This window comes from Phyllobates terribilis, unplaced genomic scaffold, assembly GCF_046119375.1.
Source record: "Phyllobates terribilis strain yellow unplaced genomic scaffold, ASM4611937v1 Scaffold_1__5_contigs__length_1240528914, whole genome shotgun sequence".
Taxonomy (NCBI): Eukaryota; Metazoa; Chordata; class Amphibia; order Anura; family Dendrobatidae; genus Phyllobates; species Phyllobates terribilis.
The window spans coordinates 716,951,598-716,969,178 of NW_027362761.1; positions in this window are offsets into that span (position 1 = coordinate 716,951,598).

Here is a 17,581-nt window from a genome sequence, read left to right on the forward strand (position 1 = left end):
TGGTTCAAATCTGGGTGTTATCCACCTTTTTGCCTTTTTTCCATAAAAAAACAGTTTGCGTGTCTCGCTGACTGTTCAGACACAAATATATCTGTTTAAAAGATTCTGGTGTAGGCCAGAGAACTAGAACTGTGGTTTTCCTCTTCCACGGTTCTAATCTCCTTTATATTACCCTTTTGCCATTGATAGTGCGAGTGTAAGCTATTTTACTTCATTTACAATGGGCAAGGCGCGTGGCAAGGGACGTGGAACTGGACGTTCTGGTGATGGTGCGTGCAGAGGACGGGGCTGTGGCCAAGGTGAAAATGTGCCACAACCAACAGCCACATCTTCTCGCTCCCAGTCCTTGACCAAATTACTAGGGAAGCACACAACAACACCACTATTGCGAACTGATCAGTGTGAACAGGTTATTAATTGGATAGCAGATAATACTTCCAGTCACCTGGGCACCACCACCTCCAGTCTGTCTTCCACACGGTCAAGTCTTAGTATCCATGAGCCTGAACCACATACTCCTCCTCACCCTGATGCTCCTTCCTCCCACCATGCCGAGTGTCGTCAGACAGCAACTGATCCCACAGTTGGACACTCTGAAGAGCTGTTCACTGGTCCATTTCCATATTTGGGCCCCTCGCCTGCTCCGCTTGAAGTGGTGGAAGAGGAGATCCCATGTAGCGATGGCCAAATATTTGAACAGCCACGGCCACAGGAAGGCGACGCTGGCAATTTGTCACAAGAGGTGGACGATGACGAGACACAATTGCCACGAAGTGAGGAGGAGGACCAGGGTGCGGAAGTGGAAGAGGAGGAGGTGGTGGATGATCTAGTAACTGACCCAATGTGGCAGGAGGACACGCAGAGCGAGGCCAGCAGAACACAGGGGGAGGGAGGCAGAGTACCCCAACAGGCAGGAAGAAGCAGTGTGGTGGCCGCAGACAGAAGGCGGGCAACCGTTCCCCGTAACACCAACACGAGGGACGTTGCCAGTACAACCTGTAGGTCTTCCAGAGTCAGGAATTTTTTTAAAGACTCTGCTGATAACCCCAAAAAGGCTATTTGTACCACCTACCAGGCCAGCATCACCAGGGGTGACAAAACTACCAGCCTGACCACCACCAGCATGATCAGGCACATGTCAGCAAAGCACCCGACTTTGTGGGGTGAACCCCAGGGTCCACGACCAGTGTCAGCGGGTGTCACCACTGCTTCTTCCGCTGTTGTGCGTGTGACAGAGCCCCCTGTTGTGCGTGCAAGGCAATCCCCTGTCCATACTGCATGCAAAGATGCCCCCTCCTCTCAGTCTTCACTTGTTATGGCAGTTTCTCAAGAAACAGCATCAACGTCCACATCCACGTCCCACCGCAGCGTTCAATTGTCCATATCCCAGACCTTTGAACGAAAGCACAAATTCGCAGCCAACGCCCCACAGGCCACAGTCCTAAATTCACACATTTCCCGACTACTTGCGTTGGGAATTCTGCCTTTTAGGCTGGTAGAGACGGAATCCTTCCGCAACCTTATGGCGGTGGCCGTCCCTCGGTACTCGGTCCCCAGCCGACACTATTTTGCCCGGTGTGCCATCCCCGCACTACACAAGCACGTGTCCCAAAACATCTGCCGTGCCCTCAACAATGCAGTTACTGGGAGAGTCCACCTGAAAACGGACACGTGGACAAGTACTTGTGGCCAGGGACGGTACATCTCCCTGATGGCACACTGGGTAAACATAGTGGAAGCCGGGACCTAGTCGGACCTTGGGACGGAACACATCCTCCCCACACTGAGGATTGCGGGCCCTAGGTCAGTCAGAGTTGCCCCCACAGAGTACAGCTCCTGCGCATTATCCACCTCCTCCTCCTCCGCATGTTCAGCCTCCATCTCAGATATCACCACATCAGTTACAAGCTGGAAGCACTGCAGTACTGCCTCAGCCAAGCGGCAACAGGCTGTGCTGAAACTCATAAGCTTAGGTGATAAACCTCACACTGCTTGTGAGTTGTGGACAGCTGTGAAAGAGCAGGCAGATCTGTGGCTGAGACCGCTGAAACTACATCCAGGCATGGTCATGTGTGACAATGGCCGTAACCTGGTGGCAGCTCTGAGGCGAGGCGAGATCACACACGTACCATGCCTGGCTCATGTGCTTAACCTCGTGGTTCAGCGGTTTCTTAAATCGTACCCCGAGTTGCCAGATCTGATCGTCAAAGTACGCCGCCTGTCAGCTCATTTTCGGAAGTCTGCTACAGCTTCCGCCGCCCTTGCTGTGTTGCAGCAGCATTTGCAGCTTCCGGCACAACGACTGGTGTGTGATGTCCCCACACATTGGAACTCTACCCTCCACATGTTGCAAAGGATTTGTGAGCAGAAGAGAGCAGTTGTGGAGCACCAGCTGAAACAAAGCCGTCGATATTCAGGTCAGACTCCACACATAAGACCTCAGGAGTGGACCTGGATGTCTGACATATGTACCATCCTGACAAACTTTGAGGAGTCCACCAAGATGGTGAGTGGCGATGACGTCATCATTAGCATCAGCATCCCACTTGTCTGTCTTTTGCAACGCTCTCTGCAGAGAATTAAAGAGGAGGTATTGCAGCCAGAGTATGATGAGATGGATCAAGAAGCCGTAGTGGGCGATTACACACAGCTCAGCCTCATCTCATCCCAACTGGGGGACAATGAGGGAGAGGAGGAGGAGGAGGAGGAAGAACAGGAGCTGGTATAATGCGCTGTAGACGGTAGTACCTGTACAACTGTCATACCGTCGGTTCAGCGTGGGTTGCCTGAGGACAGGGTGGAGGAGGAGGAGGAGGAGAGCTTGATCAGTCGTCATCTTGGTGAGGACACGGAAGTCTTGCCCGTTACTAGTCTGGCACGCATGGCTGACTTTATGTTATGCTGCCTTAACCGTGACCCTCGCGTTGTCAAAATATTGGGTGACAGTCATTACTGGTTGGTGACACTTTTAGTCCCCCGCTACAAGGAGAACTTTCACTCTCTTATTCCTGAGGTGGAGAAGTCTACAAAAATAGGGCAGTACCAGAAGGCCCTTGCTGCAGAACTGTTAAAAAAATTCCCATCTGAACACGCTAGAGGCAGAGGTCACAGTTCATTGCCCAACCAAGGCGTACAGGCGAGAGAGACGCAACTCCAATCCAGCAGAGGCAGGGGAACACTATCAACGTTCTGGGACAGTTTTCTGACACCCGCCCAGCTTACAGGCCCTGAGGCGCGGGGTACTCTCACAAGGAGTAGAAAGTTTCAAAAGATCGTGAGGGAGTACCTTGCCGACCGTACCAGTGTCCTCCGTGATTCCTCTGTGCCTTTTAATTATTGGGTATCCAAGCTGGACACTTGGAATGAACTCGCTCTGTACGCCTTGGAGGTCCTGGCCTGCCCTGCCGCTAGCGTGTTATCGGAGCGTGTTTTTAGTGCCGCTGGGGGAATTATAATTGATAAGCGCACTCGCCTGTCAACTGACAATGCAGACAAGCTGACCCTTATCAAAATGAACAAGGGCTGGATTGGGCCAGACTTCTCATCACCACCAAGTGACAGCAGAGTAACATAAAGTCAAATCCACTGAGTTATTTCGGGAGGTGTATTCCCATGCACCGCTTCACACCCACACTTGGGTATGCGCTTCCTCATTTCAGCTGTTTTTTGCTCTTCTCCTTATCCTCAGCCTCCACCACCACTATACCACCAGGGTGACCGTGGTCCGTATTGCCATCATTGCAAGTTCCTCCGTCCTAAATTTTGGCAGCTTTTGCTTGGAAGGCATAGGCAGAGACTATGGGAGACCCACTCCCCAATAATGGGAATAATGTTTTTAATATGCTGTACTGCATGGCTCTTCTAAGGGGCATTGCAAGTTCCTCTGTCCTAATTTTTGGCAGCTTTTGCTTGGAAGGCATAGGCAAAGACTATGGGAGACCCACTCCCCAATAATGGGAATAATGTTTTTAATATGTTGTACGGCATGGCTCTTGTAAGGGGCATTGCAAGTTCCTCCGTCCTAATTTTTGGCAGCTTTTGCTTGGAAGGCATAGGCAAAGACTATGGGAGACCCACTCCCCAATAATGGGAATAATGTTTTTAATATGCTGTAATGCATGGCTCTTGTAAGGGGCATTAAAATCGTCTTGTTAAACCATTCTGAACTCCACGCCTCTTCCAAGGGGCATTAAAACCGTCTTGTTAAGCTACTGTGACCTCCACGTCTCTTCCAAGGGGCATTAAAACCGTCTTGTTAAACCACTCTGAACTCCACAGCTCTTCCAAGGGGCATTGAAATGTTGTTTTTAATTACCTCTAAGCTCCACGACTCTTCCAACGGGCATTGCATTTCCTCCTAATTTTAGTCAGCTTTTGCTTTTCAATGCATAGGCGAACACTAAGGGAGACCCACTCCCCAATAATGGGTAGAAGGTTTTTAGTACGCTGTAATCCACGTCTGTTTCAAGGGGCATTGCAGTTCCTCATAATTTTTGTAAAGCCTTCCATTCACTGCTTAGGCCAACAGTGTACAGGAGACCCAGTTGCTATAAATGTAAAAAACGGTTTAGTTAAGGTATTCTGACCTCCATGTCACTTCCAAGGGGCATTGGAGTGCATCGAAATTTTTGGTAGGCATTGCACTCACTGTATGCCCTATAACTGTGTAGCCGAACCACTCCTTTTGGTACAGAAACATATCCTACAAGACATGTGTGGCTAACTGGCCTGATATTGATGTGAATGGTCCCTGTTCCTCCTGATCTTTCTCCTTTGCCACCACCTCATCCATCATTCATCACCTGAAGCTTTGTTTTAACGGGAGTCATAGAACTGGGATAGTAGCAGGAAAACATCCAGCAATCCTCGGAGGAGGTAGGATATGCACCAAAACGCTGACCACCTCAGGCCTAGCCGCTACTACATACATGCGCTTGCATTCCAAGGAACAGAAAGCTAAGGAGATGGATGGCCTCATGATCATGAATAATTTACTCGTTGTGCAGGAGGCCGACCACTGCTGCTGTCTACCTTCTGAACTTTGTGTTGAAGCCTGATTGACCCAGGACCCGCAATCCTCTATGTCTGGAGGACGTGTTGCATCCCAGTGTCCAACTGTGTCCCGGCTTCCACATTATTAACCCAGTGTGAAGTCGTCAGTGAGATGGACCATCCCTGGCCACATTCACTTGTCCACGTGTTTGTGGCTAGGCTGTCCTTCCCACTAAATGAACTTGGGAGGGCACAGGTAATGTTTTGGTGTGCGCGCTTGTGTATAAGGCGCACCGGGACAAATAGGGGCGGCTGGGGACCGTTTATGGACACCCGGCCGCCCCCAGGTGGCTGGGGACCGTGTGTGGGTGACTTAAAACAAGCTAGAATTAGCAAAACTCAAACCAGCAATCTAGAACCAGGAGTCTTAGGTCCAAGTGGAGGAAGAGGTGGACGTGGCGTTATAGATGGAAGAGGCAAGGGAGGAGTAATCCTACACTTTTTTTTATTGTTTGTATTTTTTGTCTTTTTTTGAGTGTTTTTTTCTTTTTTCCTTTATGGAACTGACTTAAAACAACCTAGAGTTAACAAAATTTAAACTAGCAATCTAGAACCAGGAGGAGTAGGTCTGTGGCGCCCCTGAGGGTTCGGTAGCCACAGAGTTATTGCATCTCATCCAGAGGTGTGGTATCTCACTCTCAGGTAAGGAAGGAGTATGGCTCAGGACCCTAACACTACATCCACTACACCACATTTCTGGGGGACAGGGCGACAATGCTCCTATGGGAGAGCACAACTGTCCCTGATCCCTGGCTGGAGTGGGGAGGAACCACCTAGAGAGGGGGAACTAGGTAGTGGATGGGTGGAGGACGTAGATCCTGGGAGCACTGAGTAGAAGGTATAAAAGGAAGGAACCATTTTGGTTCAGCGGTTAGTGAGTAGTGGTGAGGAGAGGTGACAGGAGCAGAGGCTCTGCTCCAGAGGCAGGCCTAGTCAGGAGGCCTGAGCCTGAAAGGAGTGAAGAGAGGAAAGGGGAGCAGGAAGGCTCCAGGACAGGAACCGAGGGGACCCTAGGGGTACAGGCCGTGCAGCTGCCACCCATACGCCCGCCGCTGCCAATAGGTAGGGGGGTCAGGCCAGAAGAAGGGAACCAGATCCCTCAACCAGCAGAGACTACAGGGCTCAACTGGGAACCGGAGGCTGCAGCACTTCAAGTAGAGCAAGCCGTCCACACCAGCCACCAGGAAGGTAGCCACATAGGGCCAGGGGACAGAACACACGTCGCCCGCCAAGGCCCGAGGACACTGGACAGATGTGCCGCTAGGTGTGAGGTACAAGAAGAGAGGCCAGAGAGGACACACTGAAGGGGGTCCTGCTAAATGCTCCAGAGATACCTGAGGGTCGACCGAGCCCCTTACTGCGTGAGCACAGGACACCGTGGGCTCTTACACTGGCCCTGTAAATGGAACTGCTTAATCGTGAGTAAAAGATCTGCATCATCTGGACTCTGTGATTCCTCTTACATCGCGACACCCTGCACTATCACCACCAACATCCACTCATGCTGCCCTGAAGCTACACTCTTCCTGTGGGGAGTTATACTACCTTGCTGCGCATATCACCAGCTTCAGTGGACTGCTCCGCAGCGACGGTTACCAATAACCGCAATCCACAGGTGGCGTAGTCGGACATTGATATTAGTACACATAGACTACCCTGGTTTGACCGCCCTGGGTCACGGTCCGGGTCGCCGCCACAGTGACTACAACCCCCAGCATTTACAGGCCCGGCTCCGGGTATCCCCACTGCCCAGGGGGCGAGTCAGGTCCACATGGAGGAAGAGGTGGACGTGACAGCATAGGTGGAAGAGGCAAGGGAGGAGTAATCCAGCACTGTTTTTTTTTGTATTATTTGTATTTTTTTGTTCTTTTTTTTCTTTTTTTTTATGAAGCTGACTTGAAACAACCAAGAATTAGCAAAACTAAACCTAGGAATCTAGAACCAGGAGGTGTAGGTCCAAGTGTAAGAAAAGGTGGACGTGGCAGAATAGGTGGAAGAGGCAAGGGAGGAGTAATCCAAAACTGTTTTTTTTTTCAGCATTTTTTTTTATGGAGCTGACTTAAAACAAGCTAGAATTAACAAAACTCAAACCAGCAATCTAGAACCAGGAGTCGTATGTCCAAGTGGAGGAAGAGGTGGACATGGCTGTATAGATGGAAGAGGCAAGGGAGGAGTAATCCAATACTTTTTTTTTTATTGTTTATATTTTATTTCTTTTGTTTGAGTGTTTTTTTCTTTTTTCTTTTATGGAACTGACTTAAAACAACCTAGAATTAACAAAACTAAAACTAGCAATCTAGAACCAGGAGGCATAGGTCCACATGGAGGAAGAGGTGGATGTGGCGGTATAGATGGGGGAGGCAAGGGGGGAGCAATCCAACACTGTTTAGGTTTTTTTTGTTTTATGTATTTTCTTTTTGTTTTTTTTTCAAGCAGCATCAGGGTGAGAATGGCGAAAGCGCACATACACTGCCCGAACTTTCAGCAGTGTTCAGTGTTTCAGTGTTTTTTTATGGAACTGATTTAAAACAACCTAGAATTAACAAAACTAAAACTAGCACATACACTGCCCGAACTTTCAGCAGCAGCTCTGACATATGTGTGTAGTTTTTCAGGAAGCTCTACACCACCAAGTTCAGAACATTCGCCAGGCAAGGGATGTGTGTCAAACCGGCTAGACCCAGAGCTGCTACGAGATTTTGCCCATTATCACACACCACCAGGCTGGGCTTGAGGTTCACTGGCACCAACCACTCATCTGTCTGATGTTTTATCCTCATCCACAACTGCTACGTTGTGTGGGATTTGTATCCCAAACAGAGGAGTTTAAGAACAGCCTGCTGTCGTTTCGCCCTGGCTGTGCTTAAGTTGGTGGTGCATGTCTTACTGTGACCGGATGAGGAGGCGGTGGAGGAAGCAGAGTAGTAGGAGGAGACAACCTGGACAGAGAAACGTCCAGCAATCCCCGGTGGTGGTAGGACGTGGGCTAGAATGCCTTCCGTCTCTGTCCCAGCCACCACTACATTTACCCAGTGGGCAGTTAGAGAGATGTAACGTCCATGGCTGTGCTTACTGGTCCACGTATTGGTGGTTATGTGGACCTTGCCACTGATGATGGTGCGCAGTCCATACCTTATTTTGTCCGCAACATGTGTGTGCAGGGACATATAGGACAAAAAGTGGTTAATCGGCCATGACAGGTTGATTATGAGCAACTGAACGGCTGCTCACCATATCTCCACTCTCGGCTCTAGGGTGATCAGTCCATATAGGGTTACGGCCATCCTCAGCCCTATGACCTTCCAGTTGGAGTGACTCTCAGTGGTGCATTTCCATAACGTATTCCACAGGTCGTCGCTTAGGAGATTTGTCAGAGCCTATGTCATTACCATCACCGTTGGTTTGCGTTGGCTGTGGCCTTAAGGACCAAGTGTCTACGGGGGTAAATATTGGTGTTTCGAGGTGTCCCTGCCATACGTCATTTCCACACAAGTCCGGTCGTGAGGGTCCTGAGGCCCCTTGTGGAAAGGGGGGTACTGTAATAAATCATTAGGGATTCGTGGCAGATCTGGGTTGCTGTAATTTAAATGTTGTTTTTTTTCCTTTGGTCCAGCAAAAGCTAATGTCAGTCTCTGGCTGGCAGGGTTCTTTTTGTTCAATCAGCTGATGTAGGGTGGTAACTAGTGATGAGCGAACGCGCTCGCCACTACTCGGTACTCGCCCGAGCATCATGGTGCTCGACAAGCTCGGCACTCGGCGAGTATTTCCGGGTTGCTCGGGTCCCCTCTCTGCATGTTTGGCGCTCTTTAGAGAGCCAATGAACATGCAGGGATTGCCTGCCATGTACTGTAATGCCGTAGCCATGTTGGTTGTGGGCATTACAGTGATTGGCTGGCCGCACAGCGTCATCAGGTCTATATAAGATCTGGCGCCGCCATGCTCGTCACAGTCACTCCGGATCAGACAGTGTAGTGAGAGCTGATGCTGTGTCAGGGAGAGATTTAATCGTGTATTAAGTAGTGTAGGGAGAAAAACCGTACATTACACATATCCATCTTAACAAATAGTCCTTTTGAGGACTAACTAATCCATCTGCAGGGATATCACGCAGGCAGTGTATATAGGCAGGCAGGCAGGGTGTATAACAGACTGCAGTGCATATAGGACAAGAGGCTCCATTCCAGTTCTGCCTTCTGCTGCTGTTATATTTCTAGAAATAGGCCCAGGTATCAGGGGCCAGGAATAATTTTTTTTGCATCTTAATCCTCATAATTTGCTTAAAAAGCAATCCAGAGAACACGGTTTTTCTGCGCCATTTGCTTGTTGGCACTGCAGAATACAGCCAGGTCCTTTCCATATTACAGCGCTAAAAATGCAACTATTTAAAACTGTGTTTTCTCCGTCACACGGATCACATATATGTTTTCAGAAAATACTGCCATTTCTGGCCTGCATTCAATTTTTTTTTCAGCGTGTCAGCAAAGTTTTTGACACTGGTTTGCTGTTCAAAACAGTTACCTACAGGCCAGGTATTTAAAACTGTGTTTTCTTCGTCACACGGATTACATATACGTTTTCACAAAATACTGCCATTTCTGGCCTCCATTTAAAAAAATGTTCAGTGTGTCAGTGAAGAAATTCACAGCAGTTTGCTGTTCAAACTACTTACCTACAGGCCAGGTACTTAAAACTGTGTTTTCGCCATCACACGGATCACATATACGTTGTCAGAAAATTCTGCCATTTCTGGCCTCCATTCAAAATTTCTTTCAGTGTGTCAGCAAAGTTTTTGACACTGGTTTGTTGTTCAAAACAGTTACCTACAGGCCAGGTATTTAAAACTGTGTTTTCTCCGCCACACGGATTACATATACGTTTTCAGAAAATACTGCCATTTCTGGCCTCCATTAAAAAATTTTTTCAAAGTGTCAGTGAAGCAATTTACAGCAGTTTGCTGTTCAAACTACTTACCTACAGGCCAGGTATTTAAAACTGCGTTTTCTCCATCAAATGGCTCACATATAAGTTCGCTCCAAACTCAGTCATTAGTTGTGAGCGTGGAAGATACTGTCCTCCATTTAAAATGGGCAAGGCGCGTGGCAAAGGACGGGGAACTGGACGTGATGGTAATGGTGCATGCAGAGGCCGAGGACAAGGCCGTGGGCAAGCTGAAATTGTGCCACAACAAACACCCACATCTTCTCGCCTGACATTCCTGTCCCAATTTCTAGGGGACCGCAGCACACCACTATTGAACCCAGAGCAGTGTTGAAAGGTTGTTGGTTGGATAGCGGATAATGCTTCCAGTCACTTAGCCACCACCACCGTCTTCCACACGGTCAAGTCTCAGTAGCCGTGAATCTGGAGCGCATATTCCTCACCCTGTTCCTCCTTCCTCCCACCATGCCGAGTACCCAGAGACAACTGATCCCACACTTGGACACTCTGAAGAGCAGTTCACTTTTCCATTTATAGATTCGGGCCTCTCGCCCGGTCCACTTGAAGCGGGGCAAGAGGAGATCGCGTGTAGCGATGCCCAAATATTTGAGCAGCCACGGTCACACGAAGGCGAAGGTGGGAAAGTGTCACAAGAGGTGGACGATGATGAGACACAATTGCCTGAAAGTCAGGAGGAGGACCAGGGTGCGGAAGTGGAAGACGAGGTGGTGGACGATATAGTAACTGACCCAACCTGGCAGGAGGACATGCAGAGCGAGGACAGCAGCACACAGGGGGAGGGAGGCAGAGCACCCCAACAGGCAGGAAGAAGCAGTGTGGTGGCTGCAGACAGAAGGCAGGCAACCGTTCCCCGTAACACCAACACGAAGGAAGTTGTCAGTACAACTGTTAGGTCTTCCCAAGTCTGGTTGTTTTTTAAAGACTCTGCCGATAACCCCAAAAAGGCCATTTGCACCACCTGCCAGGCCATCATCAGCAGGGGTGGCAAAACGACCAGCCTGACCACCACCAGCATGATCAGGCACATGGCAGCAAAGCACCCGACTTTGTGGGCCGAACCCCAGGGTCCAGGAACAGTGTCTGCGGGTGGCACCATTGCTTCTTCCGCTGTTGTGGATGCAAGCCAATCCCCTGTTCATGGTGCAAGGGAAGATGCCTCCTGCCCTGCACCTGTCGTTGCACACTCTCAAGTAGCAGTATCAGGAAGCATGTCCATGTCCTTGTCCCAGCGCAGAGTTCAGTTGTCCATACCCCAGTCCTTGGAACGCAAGCGCAAATATGCAGCCAACGCCCCACAGGACACACTACTAAATTCTCACATTTCACGACTGCATGCGCTCGAAATGTTGCATTTTAGGCTCGTGGAGACGGAAGCATTCCGCAACCTGATGGCGGCAGCCGTCCCTCGGTACTCGGTCCCCAGCCGCCACTATTTCTCCGGGTGTGCCGTCCCCGCATTACACAATCACGTGTTCCAAAACATTAGCCGTGCTCTCAACAACACAGTTACCGGTAAAGTCCACCTAACCACGGACACGTGGACAAGTGCTTGTGGGCAGGGATGGTACATCTCGCTGGCGGCACACTGGGTTAACATAGTGGAAGCCGGGACCCAGTCGGTCCTTGGGACGGAACACGTCCTCCCGACACCAAGGATTGAGGGCCCTAGGTCAATCAGGGTTGCCCCCACGGTCTACAGCTCCTGCACCTCATCCTCCTCAGCCTCCTCCTTCTCTTCAGCCTCCATCTCCGAAATGACCACATCAGTCACAAGCTGGAAGCACTGCAGCACTGCCTCGGCCAAGCGGCAACAGGCTGTGCTGAAGCTAATATGCTTAGGTGAAAAACCGCACAATGCTGAAAAGTTGTGGACAGCTCTGAAAGAGCAGGCAGATCTGTGGCTCACACCGCTGAACCTGGCCCATGTGCTTAACCTCGTGGTTCAGCGGTTTCTCAAATCCTACCCAGAGCTGCCAGATCTGCTTGTTAAAGTACGCCACCTGTGTGCCCATTTTAGAAAGTCAGCTACATCTTCCGCCGCCCTTGCAGTGTTTCAGCAGCATTTGCAGCTTCCGGCTCACAGACTGGTGTGTGATGTCCCCACGCGTTGGAACTCTACACTGCAGATGTTGGGAAGGATTTTTGAGCAGAAGAGAGCAGTTGTTGAGTACCAACATCAACAAGGCCGTCGGTATTCAGTTCAGACTCCACACATAAGACCTCAGGAGTGGACATGGATGTCAGACATCTGTACCATCCTCCAAAACTTTGAGGACTCCACCGCCATAATTAGCATCACCATCCCACTTTTCTGCCTTCTGAAACGCTCTCTGCTCACAATCAAAGAGGATGCATTGCAGGCGGAGCACGATGAGATGGAGCAAGGAACCATACAGGGTGATTACACACAGCCAAGCCTCATCTCATCCCAACGTGGATTGGGTGACAATGAGGAAGAGGAGGAGGAGGAAGGACAGGAGCTAGTTTCATGCACTATAGACGGTACTACCTGCACAGCTGTCATACTGTCTGTTCAGCGTGGATGGCCAGAGGACAGAGAAGAGGAGGAGGAGGAAAAGGAGAGCATGGTCAGTCATCCTCTTGGTGAGGACACGGAAGTCTTGCCTGTTAGTAGTCTGGTACGCATGGCTGAGTTTATGTTACGCTGCCTTTCCCATGACCCTCGCGTTCTCAAAATTTTGGGTGACAGCCATTACTGGTTGGTGACACTTCTGGACCCACGCTACAAGGAGAACTTTATATCTCATATTCCTGAGGCGGACAGGTCTACAAAAATGGGGCTGTACCAGAAGACCCTTGTTGCCGAACTATTAAAAAAATTCCCATCTGAAAACGCTGGCGGCAGAGGGCACACTTCGCTGGACAACCAAGGAGTACAGGCGAGAGAGACACAACTCCAATCCAGCAGAGGCAGGGGAACACCGTCAAAGTTCTGGGAGAGTTTTCTCAGCTCCTCCCATCGCACAGGCCCTGAGGCGCGGGGTACTCTCACAAGGAGTGCAAAGTTTGGGAAGATGCTGAGGGAGTACCTTGCTGACCGTACAACTCCCTCCGTGATTTCTCTGTGCCTTATAATTATTGGGTATCCAAACTGGACACGTGGAATGAACTGGCTCTCTACGCCTTGGAGGTCCTGGCCTGCCCTGCCACTAGCGTTTTATCAGAGCGGGTTTTTAGTGCCGCTGGTGGAATTATAACTGATAAGCGCATCCGCCTGTCAACTAAAAATGCTGACAGGCTGACTCTTATAAAAATGAACAAGGGCTGGATTGGGCCAGACTTATCAACACCACCGAATGATAGCAGCCTGACATAAACTCAAATACAGTGTCTTTTTTTGGGAGGTGTATTCCCATGCACCTTTTCACACCCAGATATGGGTGTACGCTTCCTGATTTTGGCTATTTGCTCTTGTCCTCCTCCTTCTCCTCATCCTCCACCACCATATCACCAGGGTTACCGTGGTCCGTGATGCAACACCCACATAATTTTTTTAAAGTGTATTTATGATGCCCGTAAAAAATTTTTTTTATACAGTATGTTCATGTATACCCCCCAGGGGTAAATGTTTGTCAGCCCATAAACTTAGTGCATGGGCATTACAAGTATAGGAGACCCACTCCTTTCTAATTGTAGCGCCGGCATCCCTGCCCTCTGCTAGGCAGGGACGCTGTTCCCCTCATCCCTCTGCTCCGAGCCCGGCGTCCTCCTCCCGCTCTGCTGGCAGCGCGCGCTCCTTCCCGGCCACTGTGCTTAGGGCGCGCGCGCGCACGCTCCCTCCCTCTTAAAGGGGCCACACGCGCCGTCCTAAGGAGTCCCCGGCCAATGGCCGGAGGACTTCACCATATATAAGGCACCTCCTCCAAAATGGAGGTGCCCGAGCAATGTTGTTGCACTGTTCACTACTCTGCTTCAGCCCTCAGGTCCCGTTGCCAGTTACCTGCCAGTTACCTGCCAGAAACCTGCCAGTTTGCTGTCTGTTTCCTGCCTGACATTCCTCCTACCTGTTTGCTAGCCTGAGGTCCGACGGTCTGCCTTCCTACTCTTGTCAGTCTGTCTATGGACCAGCTTGCCCGCTCACCTGGGAGCGCACATCTGCTACCTGCCTGCTAGCCTACCTGGAGGCTCCGCCGTCACGTGCTGTGACCACCTGCCATTCCAGAGACTCCTGCCTGCTCACCTGGGAGTGCTCATCTGCTGCCTGTCTGTTGGCCCACCTGGAGGCTCCGCCGTCACGTGCTGTGACCACCTGCCATTCCAGAGACTCCTGCCCGCTCACCTGGGAGCGCTCATCTGCTGCCTGTCTGTTGGCCTACCTGGAGGCTCCGCCGTCACGTGCTGTGACCACCTGCCATTCCAGAGACTCCTGCCCGCTCACCTGGGAGCGCTCATCTGCTGCCTGTCTGTTGGCCTACCTGGAGGCTCCGCCGTCACATGCTGTGACCACCCGTTTATCCAGAGACTCTCGCTTGCTCACCTGGGAGCACACATCTACCATCTGCCTGCTAGCCTACCTGGAGGCTCAGCCATCACAGGTTGTACCTACCCTTTACCCAGAGACTGCCCCGGTCACTTGCCGTGACCTCCTGCCCGTTCATCCAGAGACTGCCCCGGTCACTTGCCGTGACCTCCTGCCCGTTCATCCAGAGACTACCCCGGTCACTTGCCGTGACCTCCAGCCCGTTCACCCAGAGACTGTCCCGGTCACCTGCTGTGACTGCCTGCCCGTCTTCCCTGGTCGCCACCCGCTCCCTTACAAGGACCGCCCCCTTGTATAGTAGCTCAGAGGTTCCGCCTCCCAGACCCGTTACACTAATGGGAACATTTTTTTATGAGGTCCTCCTCCATGTCTTTTCCAAGGTGCATTGGAGTGCCTCCCACTTCTTAATAATGAGAACTTTTTTGCATGAGGCCCTCTACGTCTCTTCCAAGGGGCATTGGAGTGCCTCCTAATTTTTGGCAGCCCTTGCATTCACTGCATAGGCCAACACTATGGGAGACCGACTTCCTAATAATGGGAACATTGTTTTCAGGAGGCCCTCTGACCTCTACATCTTTTACAAGGTGCATTGGAGTGCCTCTCAATTTTTGGCAGCCCTTGCATTCACTGCATAGACCAACACTATGGAAGACCCAATTCCTAATAATGGGAACATTTTTTCATGAGGCCCTCTACGTCTCTTCCAAGGGGCATTGGAGTGCCTCCCAATTTTTGGCAGGCCTTGCATTCACTGCATAGGCCAACACTAAGGGAGACCCACTTCCTAATAATGGGAACATTGTTTTCAGGAGGCCCTCTGACCTCCACGTCTCTTCCAAGGAGATTTGGAGTGCCTCCAAATTTTTGGCAACCCTTGCATTCACTGCATAGGCAAACATAATGGGAGACCCACTTCCTAATAATTGGAACATTGTTTCCAGGAGGCCCTCTGACCTCCACGTCTCTTCCAAGGGGCATTGGAGTGCCTCCAATTTTTTGGCAACCCTTGCATTCACTGCATAGGCAAACACAATGGGAGACCCACTTCCTAATAATGGGAACATTTTTTTTTTCAGGAGGCCCTCCTCTACGTCATAGCCGGCTGATGACTCTCTAAGAATAGCGAGGGCCAACTGCTGGCCCTTTAGGAATAGCAAATGACCCTATAAAAATAGGCTTTGTGACTTTCAGAGTCCCTCCTTCATAAATGAAACATAATGTGTCTGATCATGTCTCACACACCACATGGCCAGATAAGGATAAAGCAATGCAAAAGTGCAAAAACGCATCAAAAACGCTATGTGTGAACATAGCCCAAGGTGTGGAGGAGTATTTTTGGTTTTGGTTATTTATTTTGCCTTATATACAAGTCATTACCCTGGAAAGGATGTTCCTTAACATATTTCCCAGGAAAATCCATTTTGTTTTTTTTTGTATGTTTTATTGTGAGTCCGTAAAAGTGACATAATACCTCTGACAACATTGTTGACAGCAGTGACCTGGGAGTCAGAAATGCTTCCAGGGGTCTTCCCCATGCTGTTCCCATGTCATGGCTGCTGGAGGCAGCGCATGAGTAGATTGAGATCTCGGCACCGAGATCGCAGTGCCGTGATCTCAATCTGTGCATGCGCTGACTCTGGCAGCCATTTTCCCAAAGTCCACCGCATTGAAAACCATGACAAGTACGGGGTCTCTGGACTTTCACAAAATGCTGGCGAAGCTCTCGTACCGCCAAACACCCCCTCCTATCAGCTTGGGGCCCACAAGCAGCATCGCCCAACTCCTGCCGCCACCGCCAGCTTACTGCAGCAGCGATGAAAAAGGGAAGAGGCTCCAGCCACAGGTAAATCCCAAAAAAGTCTTCTTTATTTAGATTAAAATACAACAGCACATGTCCAAGAAAAGGCCCATAAGAGCAACGCGTTTCGAACGCCTATAGTGCGTTCTTTGTCAAGCTACAGACATATGGCAAATGCCTGGTATATATATGTTGCCCGACCAATAAAACACAGATATACAAATCATGTGACAATTAAGAAACACCCACTGCAATGGGGTGTTGTCTGTGACAGAATAGAGAGTTGAATGATATAACAAGCAAAAGAAAAAACACACAAAAAAACACATGTGATCATGCTAGAATGCAAAAAAACATGATGAAATAGTAGATGCATTATAACCATTATTAATGATAATGAAAAAGAAGCTCTCTCCGCATATTTAACCCAGCCGGATGACATGTGTCAAGAAAATACATCCAGAAAGCTTCACGATCTAGGAGGCGTCTCCGGTTGTCACCTCCTCTTGGATTCATTGACATACATTCAATTCCAAATATTTGGAGAGAAGTGAAGTTTCTATTGTGGGACTGTATGAAATGCCTAGAAGCGTAAGATATATTGCGGTTAGTAACATTCACAATATCTCTGATATGCTCCGAAATGCGCTTTTTTAATTTACGTATTTGTGGCGCCCCTGAAGGTTCGACCGCCACAGGAATGCTGCACTTCTTTAATGGAGTGTGGAGTTCCTCCTCTGAGGTAAGGCCAGTGTGATGGTAGTTACCTAACCTTTTGCATCCAACACCACACTTCTCCACCAGAGGGAGCTAGTATGCACTAGGTGTGGCTCCCCTGGTTACAGGGAGACTGGGGAACACAAAGTGGTAGGAACCAGTTAGTGGGTGTGGGTGGAGGACTTACAAGTTAGTTACACTTTAAATTTCATATTTAATAGAATGCCATCTTTGATCTTGGTTCTTCGGCTGTGGTTCGTCTTTGGCTGGTCTCTGGCAGTCTGTCTGTCAAGCGGTCTTGGTTGCTGAAAAACTACTGTGTGTGATGTGACTTCCCTCCGGGAGCGCAGATCCTGTGTGGGCCTGCACCGGCTTGGGACACAGCCCTCATACCCCGATCTTTGGGACGAGAGGTAGGTTGCAGACAAGGAATGTCTCAACCCGGCCAAGGACCAGGGTCAAGAAGGCCCGGGAGCTTTAGAGTGTGGCTCCCTAGCAAATGGGTCCCGGGAAGGATGCAGATGGAGCGAAACACGCCACCTGTCCTCGCCTAC